The 23,017-nt window shown below is 38.4% G+C and overlaps 1 protein-coding gene across 47 annotated transcripts in view; it reads left to right on the top strand.

The window, feature by feature from the left end:
* PTK2 (protein tyrosine kinase 2) overlaps positions 1-23,017 on the top strand; it is a 358,952-nt gene that overhangs the window by 55,351 nt on the left and 280,584 nt on the right. For 23 of the 47 annotated variants that reach the window (XR_003120911.1, XM_025395124.1, XM_025395169.1 and 20 more), the window contains one exon: positions 18,520-18,608. The exons of 23 other annotated variants lie outside the window; for them this stretch is intronic. The gene's annotated coding sequence lies outside the window, so the exon portion shown is untranslated. Of the gene's footprint in view, positions 1-18,519; positions 18,715-23,017 lie in introns of all 47 variants that reach the window. One more of the 47 variants, XM_025395125.1, reaches the window with a different exon arrangement.

Raw genomic sequence — 23,017 nt, 5'->3', positions numbered from 1 at the left:
AATCTGATATTTTTGTGGCCTAAAGGCTTTATATTTGTCTTTGTATGAGACTGTATATTATAAAGGTCATATAATTAGCAGAAATAAAAGATGTTTAAAAGTTATTTTACTATTTGTTGCTCAAGTTCTTGTAACTCTGGAGAAAAATAGTTTTATCAGCTTTATAAATAAAAATGCCATTTCTTATATTGATGGAACTATGCAGTCTTCAGCTCCATCTTTTAGTTAATAGTTAATGAGCTATAATGATAGGATACATTTATGTTTTAAACTGCTAGAATTAAGAACGTACACAGTAAGCCTAGGTGCAGAGGTTCATGCCTGTACTCCCAACCCTTTGGGAGGCTGAGGTGGGAGAATTGCTTGAGCCCAGGAGTTTGAACAACATGGCAGCACCTCATCTCTACCAAAAATTTTAAAATTAGCCAGGTGTGGTGGCACATGCCTGTGGTACTCAGGAGGCTGAGGTGGGAGAATTGTTTGAGCCTGGGGGTGGTCAAGCTGCAGTGAGCTATGTTCACCCTACTGCACTCCAGCCTGGGCAACAGAGCAAGTCCTTCTCTCAATTAAAAAAAAAAAAAAGAATATATGCAGTAAATAATAAAAGTTAGTTTCATTGATCTTAAGGCTTTGTTACAATTATAAATTAAGTTTCTTAAAAGTACTCATGAAGTTGGGGTAGTAGTTCATACCTGTAATCCCAGCACTTTGGGAGGCCAGGGCTCGTGGATCACTGGACCTCAAGAGTTCAAGACTAGCCTGGCTAACATGCCAAAATCCTGTCTTGCCAAAAAAAAAAAAAAAAAAAACCCAAAAGTTAGCTGGGCATGGTGGTGCATGCCTGTAGTCCCGGATATTTGGGAGACTGAGGTGGGAGGATCACCTGAGCCTGAGGGGTCAAGGCTGCATTGAGCTGAGATCATGCCGCAGCACCTCAGCCTAGGGGACAAAAGTGGGACCCTGTCTTCAAAAAAAAAAGAGTTGCTCATTACTACTTTGTGGTACTTGTTGATGTCCTGTGGAGCGGCCAGTTAGCATGTTTTTTTCCCAATAAACTCTTGATTAAAAAGCCACGACACTGAGTAGGAGTGGAATCAAAGTAGAAAGTTGTGTGTTCTAATTTTCATTTAAAAATCAGTTTATTTTAAATGATGAGCTCATCATTTTATGATCTTCAGGATATGCTATAATGTGTGGCACTAACAGAATCAGTGATAGAATGAGGTGCATTACAGTAGGACTTCCTTGAGTTGTTTTTTGTTTATTTAATGCATATGCTCTTCTGTGTCTTGAGGCGTGCCTTGCTGTCTGCAGAAGATGAGACCTGTTTATTACAGCCTCTGCAGAGTACTATTTATGTGTTGATCACACAGTATCTACTGGTAGCTTCTTTGACAATTGGTGTTTGGGAACAGGAGGGAGATTACTGATTGTTCTGCTTTTTGTATTTTACTGTCTCACTCCGTCCTTGTGTTTTTCTCTGGGAATGCCTTCATTAATTTACCCTTGGTTTTGAACACTTAAAAGTGTGCTGGTATGCTTTTTAGAATTGGTGACAGTTCCAGTTGGTGTAGCCCAGGTGGCAGTCATTCATGGTTCACTTGTCATTGCATGAACTTAGGATAGCTGTTCATGTTATGTTCATTTCACTTGAATTTATGTGTGTGATTGTTGTATTATACATGTTGAATTTATTTTTTTTTATTAAAAAAATTTTTTTTCGAGATGGAGTTTCGCTCTTGTTGCCCAGGCTGCAATGCAATGGTGTGGTCTCAGCTCACTGCAACCACTGCCTCCTGGGTTCAAGCAACTCTCCTGCCTCAGCCTCCCAAGTAGCTGGAATTACAGGTACTCACCAACATGCCTGGCTAATTTTTGTACTTTTAGTAGAGGTGGGGTTTTACCATGTTGTCCAGCCTTGTCTTGAACTCCTGACCTCAGGTGATCTGCCTGCCTTCTCCTCCCAAACTGCTGGGATTACAGGCATGAGCCACTGTGCCTGGCTATGTTCATATTAAACAATTTTATTTTAAGCCTACAGCACCTAGTGTTTTCAGGCAGCCTCCCAATCCCAATAACTACTAACCAGACCCCACACTGCTTAGCTTTTGAGATTGGGTGGCATGGCTGTAGACCACGGTCATATTTTGGCAAGTAATGTCCCTTATAGCAGTTCTTTACCTTGATACAGGATCCTATCTGGAATCACTTGTAATATATAGTCATGACTCTTTAGTCTTTTTTTTTTTTTTTTTTTTTGAGACAGAATCTCGCTCTGTCACCCAGACTGGAGTGCAGTGGTGCTATCTCATCTCACTGCAAGCTCTGCCTCCCAGGTTCAGGCCTGCCTGAGTCTCCTGCCTGAGTCTCCCAGGTAGCGCCATCCACACCTGGCCAATTTTTTTGTTTCACTATTTTGGCCAGGCTGGTCTCAAACTCCTGACCTCAGGTGATCCACCTGCCTTGGCCTCCCAAATGCAAAGTAGCATTTCTTTCCTGGTATACAGGATGTTGTATTGTTCATCATGAACATAACTGTTAATCCCAACTTCTTCAAGCAAAAGTCTGTGTTTTTTACTTGCCCATCCTATCAGGGATATGTTAGGATATGTCAGTGTGAACAGTAAGTATAGCTGGAGCTAGTGATGAGTAAATGTGAATAGAAGAAAAGTAAGTGGATTTATTCTTTCATTCAGGACACAGTTGAGTGCCTTCAGTGGCCCAGGCCCCATGCTCTACTCTGTTCTCTTGTTATTTTTCCCCACTCATCTTTCAGATTATTGCTTGGTGATTTGGAGTTGTTTTTGGCACTTCCCCTAGTTTTTGGTGTAAATTTTAGTAACTCAGTCTCTCCCCTTTAAAAGATATCTTTCTTTCTTAATTTGTGACATCGAGATTATCACTAATAAATAGTTAATGCCAGAGTAGGACAAATATCAAAATAATTTTTCATTATATAAAACTTTTACAAAGTGATTCACCATAAAGTGAATAAATGTGTACATACTACCTAGTTTTTATCTCCTAGTGACAACAGCTTTGAAATTAAAAAATCCTGGTAGAATAATGGTGTTTGGGTATATGTATGACATAGGTGACAACATGACCTAGAGTGAGGGACTAGGTGTGACTTCTAGGCCACATGGCCAGAATGGTATGTAAGATTTGACTGGGGAAGATTTGTGCAACCCCAAATGATAATTTTATTCTGGACCTGTGGGGTTGATGAAGGCTACCTGTTGGACTTGTGTGGAAACTGGATCCTAAATCTGTCATCTTTTGATGGAGTGGGGGCAGATGAGACTTGATCATTGTTAGAGCTGAACTTGCAGTATATAGAGCTGAACTTGTATAGTACACATATCAATAGCAGTGATAGATTTCGGAAAACTTGGGTCACTTATGTATGCTTGTCATTCTTGTGCAATTTCCTGAATGAAAAATTTTGAATTAGTAAACATTTAAAAATGTATAGCTTTTTTCGAATCTGGCTTTAAATGTTTAGAATAAGTCTTTGGATTTAAAGGTTAGGATATACTTTTATTCATTACACAATAAAGTTTACTGTGCATACATCTGGAAGATTGTTCAGACTGTTGAAGAAGATGTATCCTTTGTTTGCCCCTAGCCCTTTCGTTTTCTTCCCCAACCCTACTTTTTATTCACGTAAGAAGATGGAAGAGGGAAGGAAAGCAGGGTGTGACTTTTTATGCAAAAATATTCTTTTTTAAAAAAAAGTACTGAGAATGGGGTCTTACTATATTGCCTAGGCTGGATTTGAACTCCTGGGCTCAAGCGATCCTCCCGCCTTAGCCTCCTGAGTAGTTGACGTTACAGGCATGCACCACTGCACCTAGCTAAAATATTTTGATTATGAAAACAGAGTCAGTTTATAAGTGGATTTTATTGAGAAGAAGAGGATAACAAAGCTTGGTCAAATGTTTGCATGGCATTTGTACAGTAATCATGATGGCTGTTTTTATTTTAGGACATACTGTGGCTGCTCCCAGACATTTACCCAAGGGGTGGCGCAGAGTTGTTTCCTCAGCTGAAGCTCTTTGTTTTGTACCACTGAGCTGAGGCTGGAGTTGCCCCCAAAGCAGTGGTAGGGCACTTCCCACAAGGGAGTGCTCCAGACTATCCTGAGATGGGGCTGGTTGGGATTCCAAATAAAGAAGTACTAAACACCAGGGTGATCAGTCTAGAGCATTTATTGGGGAAACTTACGGAGGATTGCGACAATCCTTGTGACACGCAGCAAAAAGGAGTGGGGCGGTGCTGTCTCTAGATGTGTATGCAGCAAGGGGATTAATGTGTGGAGTTTTTATGAGAGTTTGAGGAATTTGTCTCAGGTCCAGGGCTGGTTTCTTTCAGTGTTTTGTGCAGCAACTTAGATACCTTTATCAATGCCTGGGAATGTTCAAGGCTCCATACTGAGTTCAAGCCTGCTAGGGAAAACCTGTACGTGGCTGGGTCACAGAGTGGTCAAAGGACTCTGATATTTGGTCAGGACATAGAATGAAAGCACAGGGAACAGGACAGCCCTACACTAGTGGACTTAGTGATGGGTGCCTTCTATTTGCATCGTCTCTCTTTGCATGAGGGGAGACAAAGATACTCTAGATTTAGTGCTGTGAATTGTATTAGATGTGAAGAGGAGGTTGTGTTGTCTTCTTAGATAACTGTTAGAATAATGTAGAGATCAATTAAGTTTGAGGATACAAAAAACGAGATTGTACTGAGTATAGTTTTCAGCAGAAGAAATAATTTGGGTCATGTTCTTTTTGTTTTGTTTGTAAGAGATGGGGTGTTGCTTTGTTGCCTGGGCTGAACTCGAACTCCTGGACTCTGGTGATCCTCCTGCCTCAGCTTCCCAAGTAGCTGGGACTACAGATGTACAGCCCTGCCACTATGTCCCACTGAATCATATTTTATATGGAAAGATTACATTGTAGTAAATTGTCTTGTGTTTTTGTGGTCACATTAAAAATATGTAAATGTATTTGATATCTTTTGGGACTAGGAATATGTGGTTACATTAAACCCTGTATGTAGTAATGCCAGTATTTTCGTTTTCTTTCCAATTTTTGTTAGATTAAATCAGATTTCTGTTTTTTGGTGTTTTTTATATTTTTATTTTTTACTTAAAGATGACATTTGATTTCCTTAAACTTGGGAGATACATACTAGCACATTCCTGTAGTCCAAGGTGGTTCTTAGGTAGTAATTCAAGGGCGCCATTTGGAGTGTACTTTAAGCCACCTGTAATTATGTCCAGGCTTTATATATACTTAGAGCATAAAAATAAATTTTCATTCTCTCATATTTAAGTCCATTTTATATAGACAAATTCATGGCATAACTTTATTTTCAGAAAATCAGGTGTGGAAATACTTAAAACCACAGCTGAAGTAAATTATAATTTCCCCAGGAAGTAAGTATAAAAGTACGCAATAATGATTATAAAAAGAAAATTTAAATTCTTTAACGTATATTTTGTGGTTTCTTGCCCTCCATCACTTATTTTAAAAAATGGATGGTCTTTAAAATATGCAAATTAGGTGTATATTTTAATGACACCTGTACAACAGGAGATCCATGTTTCCGTATTACATTAATATAAATCTTATTTGTCTAGGATCAGAAATCAAATGCTTTTAGTTGTTGCTGTTAGTTATCTTTACATCTGTTTTTGATGTGTAGTTTTCCTGTTTGTGAATAAACTATTAACTATTAAGATGCATGGAAAGGCCATATCCCAAAAGAACAGTAGTCATTATAATAGCTTTATGTAATTAACTGAAAGCAGTATTTTTCTCTAAAAGGTTATCTTCCTAGAAAGTTAAAAAAAAAAGATGATGGTCTGTAGAATATCTTTGTCCTGTTGGACTGATGAGCTGCAGATAATGGTAATTTTTATATTTAAAACTGTTGTGGGACTTAAGTTTAAAATTTTATGTAGTTGTAACTTTGCCATGCTTAAAAATCATAGCAACCAAAGTGTCTGATGTGATGTGTGCTGTGACACATTTGGAGATGGCTCTTTAATTTGCTGGTGGAGGTGTGAAGGTTAAGGAGATCCAGTTTTTGAATTGGTTACAGATTGTTTCTGAGATAGATCAAGATCTGATCTCTCTTTTTTTTTTTAGGTCAACTAAAGATGCCCCTGAAACATAACAGCATTGGTCGGGTGCAGTGCATCAGGAAGGCCCCCACATTTGCATCCCGAGTAGAAAATGGGCCCAACAAGTTGTTCTTTTTGCTTTTAGTTGAGGTGTCTTTTATTATAGTGGCCCCTCTTCCTCTGTTTTACCTTATACTTCGTTGTAGACTTCGTGAGTGCTCAAGACATTGCTAAGAATTTAGGATGATGTTGATTTATGTATACAGTACATGTTTGTCTTCTCTTGACCTCTTTAGGTGATAAAGATGTATAAAAATTGATCCTGCTTCTCGTTTTCCCACAATTGATTTTATTAGTTAAAAAGATTGAATTCACAAAACTATAAGGTTCTGACCTACTTAATTTTTTTTAATTTTAGAGACCAGAGTTTTACTCTAGCTCAGGCTAGAGGGCAGTAGCACTATCATAGCTCACTCGTAGCCAAGCAATCCTCCTGTCTCAGCCTCCTGAGTAACCAGGACTACAGGTGCGTGCCACCATGCCTGGCTGATTTTTAAAAATTTTCTTTTTGAAGAGATGGGGTTTCACTTGGTTGCCTAGGCTCTGATCTACTCTTAAAAGCTGAGGACAGGTCAGGTGCGGTGGCTTACGCCTGTAATCCCAGCACTTTGGGAGGGCCGAGACAGGCAGATCACAAAGTCAGGAGATTGAGACCATCCTGGCTAACACGGTGAAACCCTGTCTCTACTAAAAATACAAAAAATTAGCCAGGCATGGTGGTGGACACCTGTAGTCCCAGCTACTCGGGAGGCTGAGGCAGGAGAATGGGGTGAATCCGGGAGGCAGAGCTTGTAGTGAACCGAGATCACACCACTGCACTTCAGCTTGAGCAATAGAGCGAGACTCCTTCTCAAAAAAAAAAAAAAAAGATGAGGACGTACTGAGCATTAAGATAACATGAACAGCGCATTAGGAAAAACCTTTCATTTTGTTGGTTTCAAATAATAGAGTGAATCTCAGATAGAGGTCTTTGCAAGCCAGTTTGGCATTGGATTCAGCTTTGAACCCCTCCCAGTCTTCCCTTGTCTCTAGTATAGGATAAACCCGTTTATAATCAGGCGAGGTCTTAATAACTTTCTTCTGGGAGGACCTGTCTGCAGTTGATGGGTCCTGAGGCCAGAGAACCATGGATACATCTCAGCCTAGGTGTTATTTGTGCTCTGTAAGAATCTGTCAGGAAAGTCACTCTGAGGCATAGGTGCTTACCTCTGGACCTGGGGTGCTTGCCTTCAGTAAATTGTAATCCTGATTCTTGATTCCTTCTTGAGTTGTTAATATGAGTCATTTTTTCCTTTCCACAGTAGTTCCTGCTGTAATATGCTCTGGGGCCCTGGGATGTTTCATGGGTATAAAGTAGCTTTTTTCCTTCTGTTTGGTTCTGTCATTTATGGACAGTTTGACTAATAGATACAAAATAAACATTTATATGTTGTTGAAAAGTTGTTCTTATCTCCCCCTTTCTTTAATGCTCTCAGTTCTAATTAGCTATACACATTTAACTATTGTCATAATACTTTTAACCTCTGATTGACAACTTACTTAACATCATGTGTCACTTGTTAATGTTGTAATTGCAGTACTGATTCTTTACACAAATTGGCTATTAGAAAAATGGATTTGTGTGGTGGATTTTCCTTCAGTTTTATTTTTTATGTTTTAATCATTTTATTGTGGAAATTTAAAAATATTTATAAAAGAGAATAGGATAATGAGCCCCAGTTGTAACATTCTGTTGCCTGTTCCAGACTCTTCTTTTTGCTGCGAGTATTTTAAAACTAATCGTAGACATCATATAATCATATAATTTTACCCATGTGAGTTCAGTATATATCCCTAACAGATAAGAACTTTTTAAGAAATATAATCACAGTTTCTTGGTAGCTGGCTTTTGGAGGTTCAGTTAGACCAAGGTTCAGTTTTAGGGGATAGTAATACTTGCTGTTGGCTTCACATCCTCCTTTTTGGGACAGTAAAATTAATCATTGGTTCAGATGGTGTCATGATTCTTCCCTCCAGTGTCTTTAGCAGTCATTGATGGCTCACACCTGTGATCCCCGTACTCTTGGAGGCTGATGCAGGAGGATCACTAGAAGCCAGGAGTTTAAGATCAGCCTGGGCAACAAAGCAAGAACTCATCTCTACAAATTTTTTTTAAAAAATTAGCTTAGTGTGGTGGCGTACACCCATAGTCTCAGCTGTTCAGGAAGCTGAGGAAAGAGGATCAGCTGAGCCCAGGAGTTCAAGTCTGTTGGTTTCACTTTTGCTTTTGACTATTAGAGAGCAATGGGAACTCTCATACACTATTGATGGGAGCATGAATTTGTACACCTACTTTGGGCAATAGTTTGTCAGTACCTACTAAACATTAAACATGTCCACATTCTGTGATCTAGTGGTTCCATTCCCATGTGCATATGAAACAGAAATATGTGCACATGTATACCAAGAGATATGCAGAAATCAGCAGATACCACAAATTGGGGCTTCTCCCTTTCAGTCCCTGCAGAGCTGGTTGTTAAATGTTTATCAGCACATTTTACATGCATATAACCCTGTCTTTGACACACATTGATGTATTTATGATATGTAGAACAATGTTCGGCATATAGTAGGTGCTCACTAAATAATTCTTAGCAGAATTAATGGAAGAATAATCCTTTTAGGGTGGTTTTTGGGTGATTGGGAACGTTGCTAGTTTGTAGGACTCAGTTTATGGATTTTATTAGTCAAGAAATTTTGGGTTGCAAATGGCAGAAGCACACCTCATATTAGAAAAAGCACATATCATTTTAAGTCATTTGGAATCCCAGGGGTTGGGTTGGTTTCAGATGTGATACCCTGCTTCCCTCTACTTTCTTCTTTCTGCACCACAAGTTCGTCTTGGGGAAAATTCTTCTTATTCTTCCTCTACTGACTGGTATCAAGGGACTAGCGTACTTCAGTAGGTCAGTGTTGGGGTTGTGTGGTGGTGGAAAAGAGGTGCAAGGTAATTGTAGCCCCCTACTATTTGAATGACTCAGATTCATGGTTCTGTAGAAGTTGGCTAAGTAAATAAATGATGCTGGACAGGTCTCCCTGCATAGTTCCCTTATAGGAATTGTCAAGTTTTACAGGCTGTCACATAAATGCCTGATGTTTTACTTTTAGAAAAGTCCTTGTATGTAGTTTATGCCCTTTCTACAAATAGTACTTACAGAGATGAGAATGCCTTGTTGAAGGTCACACTGTAAGTTGAGAAACTGCATTTGAACAAAATTGTGTCTTAACTCCAGGAAACAAGAATTTCCATTCTTACAGGTAAGTTATTTTAAACATTGAGCAAATTAAAACTATAAAACGTTGGGAAAGGGGATGGTTATTGTTGCTAAGAAAAGGTGAAATTTTGTTCAAGACACTCAGCATTTGGCTTGAGGGTAGCAAGTACAAGTAATTATCAAAAATTGGTGGAAAAGTGTAGGGAAAAGAAAGATCAAAATGGAGTTTTTAATGTCTTCTTTTTCTATGTAAACACAGTAACAGTCTAATATCTAACTCCACTTTGAGCTCTCTTTCTTTTCCCTACAGAAAAGAAAACATCTTGTGAGAGATCAATAGAGAGTTGTTTTCAGAAGTGAACTTTATATGCAGAAAATAGGAGTCAGTCTATAATAACAGATGGTCAGAAAATTTCATCACTATCATAGCAGAGGCTTAGCAGAATATAACTTGATAAACATTACTTGTTTAAAACTTTGAGGCCGTGTAGCAGAAACATTGGGGAGGTGTTATTTCTCATGGGTGGTTTAGATACCTTAGAGCGTTCTGGGCCATTGTAAGGTCTTGTGCATTTGTTCTGAGTCAGATGGGAAGCCACTGGAGGATCTTGAGCAGAGGCGTGATGTAAGTTTTAAGAGACTTGTTGGGATGGTTGTGTTCTAAAGAAAAGGAATCAAGGATGATGTCAAGGTATTTTCATTAGCAGCTGGGAGAATGGAGTTGCTACTTTCAAAAACTTTTTTTTTAAATTTTAACTTTTAGAGACAAAGTCTCCTTATGTTCCCAGGATGCTAGAGTGCAGTGGCTATTCACAGGCGTGATCATGGCATGCTGACAGCCTCAGACTCCTGTCCTTAAGCTATCTTCGTGCCTCAGCCTCCCGAGTACCTGGGACTACAGGCACATGACACTGACCCCAATGCTATTTACTGATTTGGGAAAATCTGTTTCAGGATTAGGTTTTGGGGGGAAAGCCAAGGGTTTATTTTTAATTTCTTATAATTGTAAACAAGATTTTAGAGCAATGATTTGTTAGATTTATGATTTCTGTAATGTTTATATTTCCTTTAGGAATTTTAGTTATTTATTTGTATTCTTTTTCTTTCTTGGTTGATCTTCTAGAATTTATTGTTTCTGAATACCAACTGGTGGCTTTTATTTGTTAAAGGTATTTTTTTGTCCTTTAGCTCTATGTCATTTATTTTATATTTATTGGTTCCTTTTCCTTATCTTCTTCTTGTGTGGAACTTTAATCTTTGTCTTGTAAGACTTGAAAATCTCGACTCACTGCCTTTTAGAGGCTTTGTGTCTTTTTTTTTTTAATTGACATATAATTCACATATTATACAATGAGTACAATCACCACCATCAATTTTAGAAATTTCTATCACCCCAAAAGGAAACCCCATACCCACCAACAATCACTCTTTATTCCTTATCTTTAGCCCGAGGAAACCACTAATCTACTTTCTTATAGATTTGCCTATTCTGGACATTTTGTATAAAAGGAATCATGCTGTATGTGGTCTTTTGTGGCTTCTAACACTTGGCATAATGTTTTCAAGGTTCATCCATGTTGTAGCATGTATCAGCACTTCATTCCTTTTTATTGCTGAGTAATATTTGACAATTAATACACCTTTATACAGTAAGAATACTAATGCTCTAGGATTTAGCCTGCCAAAACCTTGCCTGATTTTTCTGTCTTCTGGCAGCAGTTTTCTGTGAATGCACAGGCTAGATTCTCCACCTCCTTCTTCTTCTCAGAATTGGTAAATATATACTAAAGGTAAACGTAACTGCAGAACATCAGCTGAACTTCTGTGGTTTTGAAGTTTTTTAGCCCCTCCTGTTCTTACTGTCTTCAAAGAGATTATTTTTTATATTTTATGCAGTTTTTCTATTTTTTCTAAAGGAAATGCTCTTCTGTTGCCAGCTGTTGCATCTGTCTTGGATTTAGAAATCTCAATTCTTTTTTTTTTTTTTGATTACTGTTGTTAGAGATCCTGGTTTTAAAAAGTCAGGGGACCATGTGGGGTGGCTCACACCTATAATCCCAGCACTTTGTAAGACTGAGGTGGGCAGATCACCGGAGGTCAGGAGTTCAAGACCAGCCTGGCCAACATGGCGAAACCCCATCTCTACTAAAAATACAAAATTAGCTGGGCGTGGTGGCACACACCTGTAATCCCAGCTACTTGGGAGGCTAAGACAGGAGAATCACTTGAACCCAGGAGGTGGAGGTTGCAGTGAGCCGAAATGGCGCCACTGCTCTCTAGCCTAGGCGACAGAGCCAGACTCCATCTCAAAAAAAAAAAAAAAAAAAAAAAAAAAGGCAGGGGAAGGACTCTTAGTGAGTTAGCTATATACAAACCCCCATCTCGTTTGTCTTCTGTTGTGCCCTGATGAGGCAGCTGATTTTAGTTTCTGCTGCTGTTAGTCAGGATCCTTGGACAGAAAAAGAGTGAATGAATACATTATTTCTGCTGTATCATACATGATGCAAATATCCATAATTTATTGATTTTGCTAACAAGTTCTTATATGGCTTGTTTCCTTTAAAGTTCAGACATTTTATGAATTCAAGAGCTTACTGGTCCAGTGTAAAAATTACATTGTAATTGTTTCAATTAAAATAGATATGACTTTGACAGTTTTGCTTACTGTAGTTCTGGTCCTTGAAAAAAGAAATGGTGGCTCATGTCTGTAATCCCAGCACTTTGGGAGGCTGAGGCAGGCGGATCACTAGAGGTCAGTAGTTCGAGACCGGCCTGGTCACCATGGTGAAACCCTATCTCTACTAAAAAATACAAAAATAAGCTTGGCCTGGTGGTGGGTGCCTGTAATCCCAGCTACTTGGGAGACTGAGACGTGAGAATTTGCTTGAACCTGGGAGGTGGTGGTTGCAGTGAGCCGAGATCGCACTACTGCACTCCAAACTGGACAACAGACTTTATCTCAAGAAAAGAAAAAAAAAGAAAATATCTTTATTCTTAGAGTGGAACTTTAAAAATTGAGTGATCATATTTAACATGCATTGAGCAGAAACGTTTCTAGTTTCACAAACCCCTGAGAGTCATGTGATTGAGGAGAATGGGGTCAGTGGGAAAGAGTAGAATGTGGAAGTGGATCTTTGGACAGTGCCAGGACTAGGCTGAGGCATTTGTCTTGACATACTATCTAAAGAGTCACCAAAAACCTCAGTAATTAAGATGAATAATAATTTAATGCAGCTTTTTTTTTTTTTTTTTTTTTGAGACTAGGTCTCACTCTTGCCCAGGCTGGCGTGCAGTGGCCCAATCACAGCTCGTTACAACCTCCACCTTCTGGGCTCAAGCAGTCCTCCCCCTCGGCCTCCCAAGCTGGCACTATAGGTGTGTGCCACCACAACCAGCTATTTTAAAATTTTTTTGTAGAGATGGGGTCTCACTATGTTGCCTAGGCTGGTCTCGAACTCCTGGGCTCAAGTGATTCTCCTGCCTTGGCCTCCCAAAGTGCTGGGATTACAGGCATGAGTCATTGTACGTGGCCTACAGTATTTTTAACAATCAAAAATTTATGCAAAAAAATCTATAATGAGCAAGATACTTTCAATTTTTTAATTTTTTAAAAAAACCATGAGGTCTTGTTCTGTCACCTAGGCTGGTGTGCGGTGGCACAGTCATGGCTCACTGCAGCCTCAGCCTCCTCTGTCTCAAGCAATCCTCCCACCTCAGCCTCCTGAACAGCTGGGACTACAGGCAGGCACCACCATGCCCAGCTAATTGTTTTGTATTTTTTATAGAGATGGGGTTTCATCTTGTTGCCTAGGCTGAAGATACATTTTAAAGTAAGTTTTAAGAAGGTATAGAAGAGTATGTAAAATGCATTATATTGGTGTAATGCAAAAGAAACTGTATCTGCATATGTGTGTTCTTGTATATGCATGGAACACCTCTAGAAGATTACACAAACAATTAGGAACAGTGATTCTATCTAGAGAGAATGTGATGGAAAGAAAATAGGGTGAAGTGGGGGATGATGTTTATGGTTCATTGCATATCCATTTGAATTTTGTACCATGTATTTAATAATTGTATTTTATTTTCTTTTTTTTTGAGACAGAGTCTCGCGCTGCTGCCCAGGCTGGAGTGCAGTGGCGTGATGTTGGCTCACTGCAACCTTCGCCTTCTGGGTTCAAGCAATTTTTGTGCCTCAGCCTCCTGAGTAGCTGGAGTTACAGGTGTGTGCCACCACACCCTGCTAATTTTTGTATTTTTAGTAGAGATGGGGCTTTGACCATGTTACTCAGCCTGGTCTTGAACTTCTGGCCTAGATCCGCCACCTCAGCCTCTCAAAGTGCTGGGATTACAGATGTGAGTCACTGCTCCTGGCCTGTATTTTCTTTTTTTCCAGTTAAACTCATAGCAAATATATCATGCAGGTGTATTTTCTGATCAAAAGAATAAATGAACGTAAAAAGCAAATATATTAAAGAAACAATATCCAGTAAAGTCCTTAGTACTTAGAAATGAAATACCTTTCTAAATAATACATGAGTCTAAAATCAAAAGAGAAATTAGAAAATGTTTCAAAATTAGAAAGTTATTTGAAACAGAATAGTAAAAATGTAACATCAGTCTTTATCATGCAGCTTGAAAGAGTACTTAAGAGGGAACTTTATAACTTTAAGTGCTTATATAACTAAAAGGAAAAAATAGTCAATTATCTATGTTTTTGCCTTAAGAAGCTACAAAAACCCAAAATAATGAGAAGTAAAGAGAGATCAGCAAGAGTGTGGTGCAATGGAACATAGGACAGAAGAAAAAGGAGTTTTCAAATATCTATTTCTCTTGAAATCTTTGCAATTTAGGAATGGGAGCTGCCTCTTTTGCTACGTTTTCATTGTTGTTGTTGTTGTTGTTAATGAATATTTTCCAGGGTCGGTGAAAAATTTTCAGACACACCATTTAAAAATAGTCATTCATTTTGATGTTCCGAGGTTTATTTATTCACTCCCCTTCTATCAAGCATGTAGGCTGTTAACAGTGTTTCAGTATTACAAATAAACCTATTATAAGCCTCAAACTGCCTTCAAACTTAGAGGAGATTTATTGGAGGTTTGTTAGACCAATCTCCCAGAAGTTAGACTTCTGGGTACTCTGATTTGTGTGCTTGTCTTCTGATGGTCTGTGAACTCCTTATGGGATAGGACTCTGTTCCAATTATTTTGGGATCCCTACTGCTTAATTTATTGCCTATGCACAGAAGAGGCAGACAGTAATGATGCACTTACAGTGACATGGAGCCTTTATTATGGGTGCTGTCAAAGCCCTTTATGCTTATAATATTTAATTATCATAATTGTGAAAAATACATACCATTTTAAACTTTATTTAACTGACAAGAAACTAAGTAATAGAGAGAAAGTTAAAAAAAAAGTGCCAGGGTCACACATCTAATACTATGTGGCTGAGTCTGAGTTTTAGGATACTTGAAATAAACTGAATGGACCTTTAAATTTAGGGTGATGGAGAAGATGATTTGGGCTTCAGAGTTGCATGTGGCTTTGACATTTTACTTTTACAGTCTAATTGTGTCACAAGTCCTTGTGTATGTGAGCCTCAGTTTTCTTTTTCTTGAAAATGATGATATTAGTAATTACTTCCAAGTTTATTAGGGGAGCACATTTTAAAACACATACACATAAAGCCACCTTATACAGGGCTGGAACAATATTAAGCTCTTAGTCAGTGATTGGTTGTTGTCTCTTTTTCCTGTCTCTCTCACTTTAGACTTGTTCTTAAGCTCTCAAAGCTTTTCTCTTTTATAAAAGTAAACATAATTATATTTGCAGATTTGTTATAAAATATGAGATTTACTCTTTAAAAATGATTTTAACATTTTTTAAGTTAAAAAATTGTGATAAAAATGAATTTTAAAAAATTTGAAATTTGACATTTACCAGTTTTTAACTCTACTGTTCCAGTAGTATTAAGTATATTACATTTTTGTGAAACAGATCTCTAGAATTTTTTTCATCTTGAAAATGTGAAACTCTATGCCCATAAAGCAGCTTCTCTCCTTCCAGCCCCATCTCCTGGAAACCACTATTCTACTACCTACTTCCGTAAGTTTGACTGTGTTAGGTATGTTATATAAGTGGAATCATATGTTATTTATTTTTTTGTGACTGGCTTATTTTACTTAACATAATATCCTCAAGGTTCAGCATGTGTTAGAATTTCTTTCCTTTTTAAGGCTGAATTGTATTTCATTGAATTTATATACCACATACTTTTTATTCATTTGTGGACAAACACCTGGGTTACTTCTACCTTTTGGCTATTGTGAATAATGCTACTACGAATATGGGTGTTTGAATATCTCTTCCAAACCCTGCTTTTAATTCCTTGGATTATACCCAGAAGTGGGATTACTGAATCTTTATGGTGGTTCTAGTTTCAATATTTTTAGGAGCCTCCATGTTGTTTTCCATAGCAGTTGTACCATTTTACCTTCCCATCAACAATACACAAGGGTTTTGATTTCTTCATATCCTTGTCAAACCTTATTTTCTATTTTTAAAAAATGTAGCAGCTATTATAATGGGTGTTAGGTTGGTTTTAACATTTCTTAATGATACACATTTTTAGATAGAATTAGAAAAGTGACTCCTGAAATCTCTTGGTAAGCTGGAATAGCATCCATTCATACCAGCATGACAAAACCAAAAGCATATGGGAGGGAAATTGACCAAAAAAGCCAACTACCGTGTAGCTCCGTTTGGAAAGAAGAAAAGCTTATTTATGTCTGTTGCTTGGAATATAGATATGATGAGGGATAGATCCACACTAGATGCTACTGATATATCCACATATATACACTTTTTTTTTTTTCCTTTTTGAGATGGAGTTTTGCTCTTGTTGCCCAGACTGGACAATCTCAGCTCATTGCAACCTCCACCTCCCAGGTTCAAGCGATTCTCCTGCCTCATCCTCCCAAGTAGCTGGGATTACAAGCATGCGCCACCACGCCCGGCTGATTTTTGTATTTAGTACAGATGGAGTTTCACCATGTTGGGGTGGTGTTGAACTCCTGATCTCAGGTCAACCACCTGCCTCGGCCTCCCAAAGTGCTGGGATTATAGGTGTGAGCCACTGCGCCTGGCCTGATACAGAGTATGGAGTCTGTAGTAATGGTTAGCTTTTTCAGGCTGTCATGAGGGATAAATTTAAAATGTATATTGTTGATTTTTCACTTTTAGCTGAGAAATGCAGGTTGTAGAAGGGATTCACATTTACCACAAGGGGTCCTCCTGACACCATCAGACCCCCAGGCCAGTATTAATATGTCTGTGACTGCAAAGCCCAATTTCTGACGAATAACCCAGAACCTTTACAGCCTTATCAGTGTTTTTCTCTGCTTCAGTTAGCTTGGAAAGTTAACCTAACTTGGAAAGATACAATTGCTTGATACTGTTGCTATTTGTTAAATAAGGTGAGCAGTCAAACTGTGGATAAATTGCATTTATAGGGTAAAAAAAATTGATGGTGATTAAATAAGTTGCATGTGTGTATATGCATTTTCCATAAAATAAAAGTTCTATGTTTCTTTTGGACAACGTTAGTGTTAAGTAACTACTGGATTGCCTTTTGATATTTGCATTATTATGGTCAGTATAAGCAAAAAAAAAAAAAACCCTCTGTTTTATAACATGTATGGATAGATTGAAAATTTTGGTGAGCTTCTTATTCTGTCCTGTGTTGTCATGCTTCTACCACTGCATCTGAAAAACGAATGCAACATCTTCTTACAGATTTCAGGAGCCTTTAAAAGAAAGCAATTACAGCAGTTAACCTCTCAACAGTTTCTAAATCTGGAATTTAGCTTTGATCTCTGTCTGTATGGCAAAACAAAAATAAGAAATTATCATTAATTAGAGTCCGTGAAAATATTGCTTAGATTAATAAGGTCAGGGTTTTGTTGTTTTTGCCTTTTTAGATAATGAAATAGTTTTTATGCCATTAATTTTAGAGGTACTTGAGAATACACATTTTATTGTCTTACCCAATTGACAGAAATATTAAATAAGGTTTTCATGGTAAGAGTTGCATTTTCCCATCTATTTTTTGTATTTCACTGTTGCTTAATTTAGTGGTTATAGTTATTTTCTGGTGATTTTGATACATCTGTCAAGTACCAGCTACATGTCTAGCAGGTAGTGTGATGACTTTTATCTGAATTTGTATTGGGGCAGGATTACTGACACCAGAGGGCTATCACGTGAGCCTCACGATTTGGTGAATTAGGATGTTGCATGGGGATAAGAGCAGCTTAATCTGTCCCATATTCTTTGCTGTGTTTCTTCTCTTCCTTTCTTTGTCCCGTTGGTCCTCACTGTGATTCATTTGCCCTTTGTAGGCCTGTTTCCAGACTCTTCTCTGGAAACCTTTATAGCATCTGGAGGTAGGTGATACTATAGGTGGTGGTTTAACTGTGTCATCTGACTGGTGTCCAACTGCCTGATGCATATCCCAGCTCTGCAACTGACCAATTAGTTGTAATATTAGGTATGTTACTTAATTTATCTGTTCCTCAGTTTGTTCATGTGTCATACATGGATTGTAATATCATCTATGTTGTTGGTTGTTAAAAGTATTAATTGAGAAAATAGGTAGAAGGCACTGCAGCAAATTGGTGAAGTACGTGAACTCTGTAGCTAGACTGCATGAGTTTGATTTCCAGCTTTGCAACTCAAAAGTTCTGTGACATTGTGAATTTAAGTTACCTGGTCTCTCTGTGCTTTGATTTCTTCATTTGTAAAATGGGGATAACAGTATCTACCCCATGGGTAGTTTGTTGTGATAGGTAGGTGAGTCAACATTTTTAAAGTTATTGGAAGAAGGCTTGGTACAGAGTTAGCATTCACTTGGTATCATCATGTTAAAATTATATTTTCATTATTATTAGCGTTGCTATTATGCTATTTTGTGACTGGCACGTAGTACTCAATAAGTGATAGGTATTGTTGCTCTCCTCATTTTACTGATGAAGAAACTGAAGTTCAGGATGTTGAAATGATTTTCTTTGTCTCACAGGCAGAACTGGGGCTCCTTTGCATCTTCCAGTTACAAATTCAGTGCCTTCTGCAGTTTCCCCAGAGCTCCTCAAGAATAACGGAAGGGAGGTATAGTAATTGTTAAGAAACTTTGCAAAGAAAGTGAATAATGCCAATACTGTCGCCTTTTGGAATTTGTTGGTATTTGTTGGAATTTGTTGTTTGTCTTTGGAAGGTGATTAGATTTATTATGACTAATATTTCTTTGGTCTTAACCGAGTCATAATTTTTGTTGATAGACTAAAATTTTTGAAAAATTGTTTTCGTGGTGGAAACAGCAAGACAAAATGACAAAATGACAGGAATGGTAATTAGTAATCTTACTGGAAATGAGTGCAGTATAAGATACCTGACATTCTAAAGTTAGGATATATTGTAATTATCAAGTGCTAATTGGAGGAACCATGTTGTAAAACTGTCAAAGTTATTTAAATCTGTAACTCTCTGATTGATGCAAACATAAAAGAGGTGAAAGATGATATATTTAGAAGTATACATGTATGATATGAATAATAATTTTTTACATTCCTCCTGTGGATTGGCATAAAAGCATTTATCAGTGCTTTACTTTGCCAAGTAGTGCTGCCATGGTTTTTGGTATTCCTTAAGAGAGACAAAATTATGACAGTTATATGAGAAATGTGAAAGTTAGGCTGGTATTTTGTGAACTGCTTTTGGTGACATTTACAAGTAGTTCATTTCCTAATAGTTCATTCCTAGGGACCTTCTCATATATGGTCATGGTTTTGTAGGTAAGTCAGATTGGACAAAATTGTACATCATATGAAGGGGTTTAGAGTTCTCTCTTATGCTTACTGATCTTGCGTATAACATTGTTTGCAACCCTGATGATTTTATGTAATCTCACACACTATTTTCATTTGTGCTCTATTAAAATTTGTGGTGAAAGTTTTAATAGGAGTATCAGTACAAAATTACGTGATTTTTTTTTTTTTATGTGGGGTGGGAAGAGGCAGTCTACATGATTTTCCTAGACTTTATGTCCGTTTTTCTTTTCTCATATTCTTGAGAAAGCAAAGTTTTCATAATGTTTAGTTCTCTTATTCATTCAATAAGTATGTGCCAAGCCTTTGTACTGTACTGAGATCTGGAAGTGAAGCAGTGCCCAGGGTGGAGGCACGCCATACTGTCACTGATGTCCAGACATACGTATACCTTCTCTGTGACCATAGCCTTGAAAAGAAAAATTCTCTTTACCGTCTTCTCATTACTTAGAGGTGATAGGCGGGTCGGTGGAATATGGCCTACACATCTTACCATTTTAGTAAGGCCTTGGAGACAATATGTATAGGACAGACAGAATTTCCGTCACGGAGCTTGCACTGTAGTAGGGGCAGCCAGGCAATAAACTGAATGTTTAAGTAAATCATGAGGTGTTTTAGAAAGTTGTAAGTGCTGTGGGAATAAAGTGAAGCAGGGAGAGCAGATGGGCCATGCAGTTTCAGACAGGGTGGTCTGGATAGGCCTCGTTGAGTAGGTGACATTTGAGCATAGATGTGGCAGGGGGAAGGGAGCAAGCCATGTGGATAACGCGGGGGCAAGAGTGTCCCACATAGAGGGACATCAGTGCAGAGTCCCTGACGTGGGCAGGGAGTGGCAAGGAGGTCAGTATGGTTCGTGCCAAGGAAACTAGTGGATCCTTGGCGATAGAGGGGAGCCATATCACGCACGACCTTGCGGACTGTGCTAAGTATATAGGTGCTGAATCTGGGAAAGTTGGGGAACTGTTGGTGAGTTTTAAGCAAAGGAGTAAAATTGTGTGATTGATGTTTTGGAAGGATCAGTGCACAACTCAGAAGAGTTGTGAATAGAGTGTAGGGCGGTGAGAACTGGAGCAGAGAGACCAAGTAGGAGGCCTATGGCTATAATCCAGGCAGCCTGGACCGGGGTAAGGCCAGGAGATGTGGTGAGAAATACATGTATTCTGAGTATATCTAGAAGGTAAAGACAAGAGTTTACCTTTCAAGTAGGATTTACCAGAATTGCTTTAAAATATGCCAGTACTAAAAGAGTTTCATGTAAAGGTCACGCAACTTTTAAAGAAGTGGTTGGCTTTTATATTAGTATGTAGAATTCATAAATAAGGGAATATAGAGGACTGCTTACCCTTTTTCACTTACATTGCCATTATCTGTAGTCTGTTTCTGTTCAAGATGTCACTGGATTAGGAATTTAAAAGCATAATTTGTCAGGAAGAAAATAATAAACACTGTATCACCAAAGTAGCCAGTACTTGCCTCATTTTGCAGCTCTTTGACCTTGAGCAAGTTGCTTGGCCTCTCTGAACTTCATTTTTGTCTTCTGTGAAAACCGGGAAGTAGCTGCTTCACTGAGATTGTGTTATGGATTAAATGCAGTTTTTTATATATAACTATAGTTGCTCGATAAAAGGTATAGGTTATTGCTAGCAGTATCACCTGTATCCTCTTCAGTTCTTCTCTGTGGCATGAGTTGGTTCCTAACATTTCCATAGCTGCTGTTTCAATCTGGTCTTTACTTAGTCTCCTTGGTCTCTGACCTGGGTAATTTATGCTCTTTCATATCTTAACATCTTCCCATACTCTCAAGATCTTGCACATTAGGAGATGATATTTGGATATTGAAATAAATTATGAAGTAGTTGCAGGGATAGGAGAGAAAACCCCCATCTACTGGTCACTTTAAAGTCACAGAAACCAGGTTCATCCCTCTCCCTCATTCTCTATATTCACTTTTCTTGTTTGTCCTCTCGTCCTGTCTGTCACTGCAACTGCATTAGCTCCAGTCACCACCACCCTGTGCTTATATGACTCTCTCTCCTGCTCAGCTGGTCCTGTGGCAGCTCATCAGTCTGACTAAAAAATCCTTCCTACGGTGGGATGGTGTGCTGTGGTATGAAGACCCTGGCATCTTAGATGAGCGAGTGGGCTTGGTAGATTATTGAAATAAATTATGAAGTAGTTACAGTGGTAGGAGAAAAAGTGCCCATCTACTGATCACTTTAAAGTCACAGAAACCAGGTTTATCCCTCTCCCTCATTCTCTCCATCACTTGTTCTCTGGTCCTCTCTATCACTGCGACTGTATTAGCTCCAGTCACTACCACCCTGTGCTTATACCACTCTCTCTCCTGCTCACCTGGTCCTGTGGCAGGTGTTCAGTCTGACTAAAAAATCCTTCCTGTGGTGGGGTGGTGTGCTGTGGTGTGAAGACCCTGGCATTGTAGATGAGCGAGTGGGCTTGCTAACTCCTGTGCCTCTTCCTAGTCTATGACCCTGTCTTTAGTCTTAGTGCTCTCATTTTTAAAAGAATTTTAATACCACATTTGCTTAAAAGATGGGAAAATTACATGTAATCAGTACTTCGTGTGTAGAATATAATTGTAGGTTGCTAATGAAGGTAGCTTTTATTTTGTAACTTTTGACAGCCATAAGTTGCAAGGTGGACTCAGTGTGCTTGGATTATTTGTACAGTCCGTTAGTCAATGGCTCAGATTAAACTCCAGTCCGTTCTCACGGGAGTGGGTCAGATATGCTTGCTGGTGAATGTGCTCTTATCCTTCCCATCATGGCAGTGGTCCTTTACAGTCTTGGTCTCTTAGTAATGGTGGAGGCTGGGGATTGTTTTTCATGTATTCTAGTTTGTCTAGTTGCTTATTTCCTCTGTTCTTTTTCTAGCTTGCTTGCATTTTTCTGGAGCCCCTTTCTTCCCAGTGTTCCCTGGGGTCATAGTTCACGCTGGTGAATGATGTGTTTTCAGTGGAGCATAGAAGAGGTCACTTGAACTCTGGCTACTATTAGGAGCCTGGAAGTAAACCTAGAGACAAAGCCATCATCAAAAGTAGCGTGTTAGAAATGAAACAACTGTCCTGGGGCATCACTGGACACAAATAAGCCTCTTGTTCTCCTCAGGCTTTGTTAACCTATTCTTTTCAGAAGTTAGTGACTTCATAAACAAAGCCTCGGTCATTTTCACTGTTCAGTAAAATACTTGATTTTTGATTGGTTTATACAAGTGTACTACTAACAAAATTACCCACATTTGGGAAAGCTAGAACTGTAGAGTCTCAGTGTGTCTTATGTATGTTCAGAGAACAAAGGCACCAGGAGCCTAGTTACTAATTATCTTACTGCTAAAGTGGAATGTGTTTAGATAGCTAAGTTTTTGAGATGATCTTGACTATCTCACAGTTTGAATGGAAAAACTAAGTAGCTCTGCATTTTAAAAAGTTGCTAGTACAGATTGTAAGGTTGTTTTTCTGTCTGTCTTCTTTAGTATGAGTTTATTACTCGCTTATGTTTTGAAACTAAGAAAGGAAATCATGCCTCTTGGATCCCTCAATATTCCCTAAGCTAATTTTAAAGAATGTGGCTACCTCAAATTCTTGATTTTCTGTTTTCGAGAGAGTTTTTAAAATTTATACACTTACTATGAGCGTACCAACCAGGAAAAATATTTTACCACGAAAATATTTGGGTA

Source organism: Theropithecus gelada, chromosome 8 (assembly GCF_003255815.1).
Source record: "Theropithecus gelada isolate Dixy chromosome 8, Tgel_1.0, whole genome shotgun sequence".
In the NCBI taxonomy this organism is placed as follows: Eukaryota; Metazoa; Chordata; class Mammalia; order Primates; family Cercopithecidae; genus Theropithecus; species Theropithecus gelada.
The sequence above is the reverse complement of the archived record's forward strand: the minus strand, read 5'-3'. Positions and strand labels throughout refer to the sequence as shown.